Source organism: Pteropus vampyrus, unplaced genomic scaffold, assembly GCF_000151845.1.
Source record: "Pteropus vampyrus isolate Shadow unplaced genomic scaffold, Pvam_2.0 Scaffold875, whole genome shotgun sequence".
Taxonomy (NCBI): domain Eukaryota; kingdom Metazoa; phylum Chordata; class Mammalia; order Chiroptera; family Pteropodidae; genus Pteropus; species Pteropus vampyrus.
The window spans coordinates 188,927-195,737 of NW_011889656.1; the positions used below are offsets into that span (position 1 = coordinate 188,927).

The window sequence follows — 6,811 nt, forward strand, 5'->3', positions numbered from 1 at the left end:
CAATCGATGGACTTTTAAGTAATAACTCCCTAGTGTTTGTCATTATGAATATTCATTCCTTGTTGCCAAGTTGTGGATATTTTGAGAATAACACCAGATTGCATAACAAGAAACTTATTTCTTGTGGTATCGCTTGTGTATTTAAAAAATAACACCCAATGGCATGTTGTTATGTAAGTTTTCTCTGCTCTCATTTCATGTAAACCTTGGGTACGAAGCAGTGCAAGTCATAAAAATTGTTTTCTGCTGCCATCTCGTGGGTATTAAATATTATACCAGGTGTATGTCATCAAAAAACAATTTTCTGTTGCCGTCTGGTTGGCATTTTGAGATATAACCTTAGTGTAGGTCATCACGAAAATTTATTTTCTGCCTGAATCTCGTGTTCATTTTGGAAATTCAAGAATACAAAAGTTATTCTCTGGTGCTATCTGGTGGGTGTTTTAGGAATAAACCCTAGTGTTGTCATCATGAATATTCATTTTCGGATGCCTTCTGGTGGGCGATTTCGGACAGCTGCCATCAGGTATGCATTTTGGGAAGGCTGCAGCACATTATGAAGAATAATTTTAGCTGCTATCTTATACATTTTGCAAATAATACCTAAGGGCATGTCGTTATGAAAAGTTGCTGTCCACTGTCATTTTTTGTGCATCTTGGGAAAAATACAAAAATGCATGTCATGAAAAATTGTTCTCTGGTGCCATCTCGTGGTAATTTCAAAAATAACAAGCAAGTGTATGCCATTATAAAAACTTATTTTCTGCCGCCGTTCTGTGGGCAATTTGGAAACCACACCCCAGTGTATGCCATCATGAAAATACACTTTCCTCTCTCATCTACTGTGGATCTTGAAATAACACCAGCGTGTAAGTAATTAAATATTATTCTCTGCTGTCCTCTGGTGGACATTTTAGGAATAACACTATTGTTTGTCATGAATATTCATCCTCTGCTGCCATGCAGTGGGCATTTTGGGAATAACACCTGAGTGTACGGCATCATGAAACTCTATTTTCTGCCCTCATCTACTGTGAATTTTGTAAATAACATCAGAGTGTAAGTAAAAAAAGTTATTTTGTGCTGCCATCTTTTGTGCGTTTAGGGAATAAAACCTAGTGTATGCTTAAAAATTTATTTCTTGCTGCCATTTTGTGGGCATTTCAGGAATAATGTCTTAAATATTTGTTCCCTCCTGCCATCTGGTCTGTATTTTGTGAGTAGCACCACAGTGAACATCTTGAAAACTTATTTCTACTGCTATCTCATGCGCATTTTAAAAATATGACTAAGGGTCTTTCATTATGAAAAGTTTTCTTTGCCACCATTTTTTGAACGTCTTGGCAATAGCACAGGTTGCGAGTCATGAAAGTTGTACTCTGCTGCCATCTCGTGGGCACTTTGAAAATAATACCTTAGTTTATGTCATCGTAATTTTTTTCCTGCTACTATCTGGTGGGCATTTGGGGCATAACATAACAGTGCATGTCATGAAGTTATTTCTGCTACTATTTCGTGCGTATTTAAGAAATAAATATGGATATGTTGTTATAAATTTTTTCTCTGCTTCCATTTTGCGTGAATCTTACGAATAAAACAGGAGTGTATGTCATGCATAATTGTTCTCTGCTGTCATCTCATGGGCAATTTTGGGAATAGTACCTGAATGTAGGTCATCAAGTGTAGGTCGTCATGAATATTCATTCTCTGCCGCCATCTAGGGGGCAATTTTGGTAATGGCATAGTTTAGGTCATGAAATGTTATTCGTTATCCTATGCTGCCATCTCGTGTGCATTTTGGGAATAACGCTTGAATATAGGTCACGTATAGGTCGTTATGAATAATCCTTCTCTGCTTCCATCTGGTGGGCAATTTGGGAATAACAAGACAGCGCTGTTCATAAAGTTATTTCTGCCTCTTTTTCATGTTCCTTTTGAAAATAACACCCAGGTATGTCATTATAAATAGTTTTTCTCTGCTGCCATCTCGTGGGTATTGAAAATAACACCCAAGTATATGTCATCATTAAAATTATTTCCTGCTGCCATCTGGTGGGCATGCTGGGAATAACACCACAGTGTATGAAATAAAATAGTTACTCTTTGCTGCCATCTATCTGTTGGACATTTCGGCAATAAAACCTGATGTAGGTCACTGTAAATATCCGTTATCTGCCTTCATCTATTGTGCATCTTGAGAATAACACGAGTGTAATAAAATTTATTCTTGCTGCCATCTGGTGGGCGTTTGGGGAACAACACCACAGTGTACACCACTAAAACTTGTTTCTGCTGCTTTATTTCGTATGCCTTAAAAAAATAACACCCCAGGGTATGTCATTATGAAATTTTTCTCTGCTGCTATTTGATGTGAATCTTGGGAATGACATAGAAGAGCATGTCATGAAAAGTTATACTCTGCTGCCATCTGGTGGGCATTTTGGGAATAACACCAGAGTGTAGGTAGTCATATTTTTCTCCCCTCTCATAGGCATCTTAGGAATGATAGCAGAGTGTATGTAATAAAGATTTTCTTGATGCTATCTAGTGGGCATTTTGGGAATAACACCACAACGCATGCCATAAAATGTTATTTCTGCAACTATCTTACGTGCATTCTGAAAGTAACACTCTAGGGAATGTTATGAAAACTTTTGTCTGCTGCTATTTCATGTGCATTTTGGGAAACACGGGAAAGTTAGTCATGAAAAGTGTTCTCTGCTGACATCTGATGGGTATTTTGAAAATAACACATAAGTGCATATCAAAATTTATTAATGCTGCCATCTGGTGGGCATTTTGAAGATAACACCCAAGTGTACCTCATCATAAAATTTTATTTTCTTCTGCTACCTGGTGTAAATTTTTGGGAATAAAATCTGAGTGTAGTTGAGATACAAATTTGTTTTCTGCACCCATCTTGTGTGCATCTCTACAATTATATCAAATTGTAAGAAAAAGTCATTCTCTGCTGTCATCTGGTAAGCATGTTAAGAATAACACCAGGGTTTTGTCATCATGAATATTCATTCTCTGCTGCCATTTGGTGAGCATTTTGGGAATAACATCAGAGCATAAGTAATAAAAAAATTTACTCTCCTGTTATCTGGTGTTAGGAAATAACAGTAGACGGTAAGTACTCAAAAGGTTTTTTTTTGCTGTCTTCTGTTGGGTACTTAAGGAGTAAATTGCCATTGTTTGTCATCAATATTTATCCTTTGCTGCCATCCTGTGGAAATTTTGGGAATAACACCACAGGGCATAGCATGAAAACACAGTTCTGCGCAATTTTGTGCGCACTTAAAAAATAACACCAAAGGCATGCTGTTATGAAATTTTTCTCTGCTCTCATTTTGTATGAATTATGGGGATAACACAGGAATGCAGATTATGAAAATGTTCTTTTGCTGTCTCATGTGCATTTAAAAAATAATGCCCAAGAGCCTCTTGTCTTGATGTTTTTCTTTGCTCCCACTTTGTGTGAAACTTGGGAATAACACAGGAATGCGTGTCATGAAAGTTATCATTGTAGGCATTTTGAAAGTTTCATCTAGTTGTCTGTCATCAAAAAACTTGTTTTCTCATACCATTTAGTGGGTATTTTGGGGATGAAAGCTTAGTGTAAGTCATCATGAAAATTCATCTTCTGCTTCAGTCTTGCGTACAATCTTGGGGGGAATTATACAACAGTGTAAGTAAAAAAGTTATTCTCTGCTGCCATCTGGTGGGCATTTTGCGAAGATCACAGCACATGTCATAAAGAATAACTTCAGCTGCTATCTGGTGTGCCTTTTGAAAAGGATACCCAAGGGCATGTCGTTGTGAAAAGTTACAGTCCGTGGCCATTTCGTGTGCATTTTGGGAAAAATCAGGGAAGTGCATGTAATGAAAAACTATCTTCTGCTGCCACCTCAGGCCATATCGAAAATTACAAACTAGTGTATGTCATCATAAAAAGTAATTTTATGGTGCCATCCTGTGGGCATTTTTTGGAATAACACCCCAGTGTGTGCCATCATGATAATATATTTTCTGCTCTCTTCTACTTTGCATCTTTGAATAACTTCAGAGTGGATGTAATAAAAACAGCTATTATCTACTGCCATCTGGTGGGCATTTTAGGAAGAACACCCGACTGTAGGTCACCGTGAACATTCATTCTCTGCTGCGATCTGGACGGTATTTTGGGAGTAACAGCACAGTGCATGTCATGAAAACTTATTTCTACTGCTGTCTCGTGTGCATGTAAAAAATCACTGAAAGGCATGTTATTTAGAATTTTTTGTCTTCCATTATGTGTGAATATTGGGAATAACGCTGGACTGCATGTCACGAAAAATTATTCTCTGCTGCCATCTCGTGGACATTTCAAAAATAGCACCCTGGTGTATGTCATTAGAAACATTTATTTTCTGCCGCTATCTTGTGGGCATTTTAAAAATAACATCGGAGCGTCGGGCATCATGAAAATTCATTTTCTGCAACCATGTAGTGTGCATCTTGGGTATAACATTAGAGTACAATTAAGAAAAAGGCATTTTCTGCCAACTGGGGGACGTTTTTGGAATAACATCCAGGTGTACATCAGAAAAAGTTATTCTGTGCTTTCATCCTGGGCATCCTTGAGTAACACATGAATGTATGTTATCATGAAAATTATTTGTTGCCAACCAGTGTGTACCCAGGGAATAACTGATGAGTGCATGTCATTATGAAGTTATTTTTTTGCTGGCCAGTCCCAGGATGCGAGAACGCCCACTCAGACTTTAGGCACAGCAACGAACCGGCCAAGACCCATGGTGCTTTAGCGCGGCTGGCTCATGTGGGCTTCCGTCTCGCCGAAGGAACCCCCGCAACGCCCCCCCCCCCCCAGTAACTGTGATGCAGGCGCTGGCGGCTCCGGAGCCCTGGAGGCCAAACTTGAGGTCTTGGGGCGGCAGGCGACATCCTCTCGCGTCTACAGCCATACCACCCTGAACGCGCCCGATCTAGTGTGATCTCCCAAGCTAAGCAGGGTCGGGCCTGGTTATTACTTGGATGGGAGACCGCCTGGGAATACCGGGTGCTGTAGGCTTTTGCAGTCCTCTCCTTTTGCTGCCCTCCAGCCAGGGTGCCCCTGGACGCCCCCGGGCCCTGCTCGCTTGCCAGCTCGCTGTCTCGGGGTTCCCGGAAAGCTGCCCGAGCCCAAGAGCTGCCTGCACGGCCTGGCGCCCCGCGTCCTCGCCCCTCCTCACCTGTTCTCCTACAGCCAGCCCTGGGCTGTATTCTCTTTCCGCTCCGGGCTGTTCCTTTCCTGGGCTCTGCGAGGCCGAGCCCCAAGGGCCACCGTCTCTGACACATGCTGGGAGTGCGCTCGCATCCCCGTGACTCAGAACCGGCCCCGCCCCCCAGCCCCGCCCCACCTGAGGCCTCAAGTCTTTGCCGGCACGCTCCTCCCTGCCCTTCAAACTCGACAGCCAGGTGCCCTCGGACCAGGCGCGAGGCCACCCCCGCACAGGCGGGATGGGAAGCGGGACCGACCAGCTGCGTCAGAGAGGCTGAGACACACGAGAGCGTGTGCGCGTGCGCGGCGAGAGCCCTCGCTCGCGATAGGCCGCAGTGAAGGGCCACACACACACACACAAACACACACACACACACACTTCAGGGAGCCCATGCATCTTTTTCCTTTCCGCGGCAGGAACCCTAGCAGGACTCTGAGGACAATGAGCCTCTCTGAGCCCCCGGCCTGTCCCGGGGCACTGAGCACGGAGCACAAAACGCCTCCCTGACCGAGCCCAGTCCCGGCACGACCACCCTCTGCTGTGGAAGTGGCCTTTTCAGGGCGGCCGCAGGCTCTCGGGGTCACAGTCGGGATCCGGCTCTGTGCGTCGGTGCACTCGTCTGCGCGTCCCGTCCCGCTCTCTGTGGGCGGGCACGGCCTCTTCTCTCTCGTCTCTCTCTCTCCGTCTCTGTCCCTTTCCTCCTCACTGTCTCTCTGTGTCTGACCGCAGCCAGCTCCCGTGGCCCTCCCCTTCCCCAGCGACCCCGTCCCGGTCCCCTCCTGCGTGGCTCTCACTAGGCCTCCCGCCCTGGGGACCTGTGTCCTCCTTTCTCCTTCCCTCGCTGTCACTCGCTCTGTCTCTGGGTTTCTCTGTCTCTCTGTCTCTCTGTCTCCCTCTCTGTCTCGATGGAGAGAGTCGATGTGAAGGCGAGGGGCAGCGGACTGGGCGGGTCCCTGGTCCCGGTGCAGGGCGAGGGCTGCATCCGTCCGAAGCGATGTCTCGGGGTGTTGCCGGGGGCTCTGTGTGCGTTTGGCCAGGTCGGGCACGGCTGGGGGGCGGGAGCTCAGGTGAGGAGTGCGTCTGCGTCAGGGCCGGAGCCCGGACTTAGCCGGGCCGCAGGTGCCTAGGTGCGCAGGTGGCCGAGAGGATGGCGGGCCACGCCCAGGATGGCGTCCTACCGAGCGGCCAAGACTGGGGAGAAGGGCTGCCGGGGGCCTGGGCAGTCGCAGGATGCGAGAGCGCCCACTCAGACCTCCGCAAGGCTGGGAACCGGCCAAGGCCCGCGGTGTCTTAGCGAGGCTGGCGCTCGCTCTCCGCCGCCTCACTGGCGGAACCCCCGCAAATCCCCGAGGAGGTGCGGTGCAGGTGTCTCTGGCAACCGGGAGGCCAGGCTCGAGCTCTTGGGGCGGCAGGCGACATCATCTCGCGTCTGCGGCCATACCACCCTGAACGCGCCCGATCTCGTCTGATCTCGGAAGCTAAGCAGGGTCGGGCCTGGTTAGTACTTGGATGGGAGACCGCCTGGGAATACCGGGTGCTGTAGGCTT

General features: G+C 46.4%; 1 non-coding gene and 1 pseudogene across 1 annotated transcript; both read left to right on the top strand.

The window, feature by feature from the left end:
- Nucleotides 1–4,955: 4,955 nt before the first annotated feature.
- LOC111734217 lies at nt 4,956–5,074 on the top strand (annotated as a pseudogene).
- Nucleotides 5,075–6,691: 1,617 nt separating this feature from the next.
- Nucleotides 6,692–6,810, top strand: LOC111734216. Its single transcript, XR_002778376.1, has one exon. It is a non-coding gene; the product is annotated as a 5S ribosomal RNA (ribosomal RNA).
- Nucleotide 6,811: the final 1 nt, after the last annotated feature.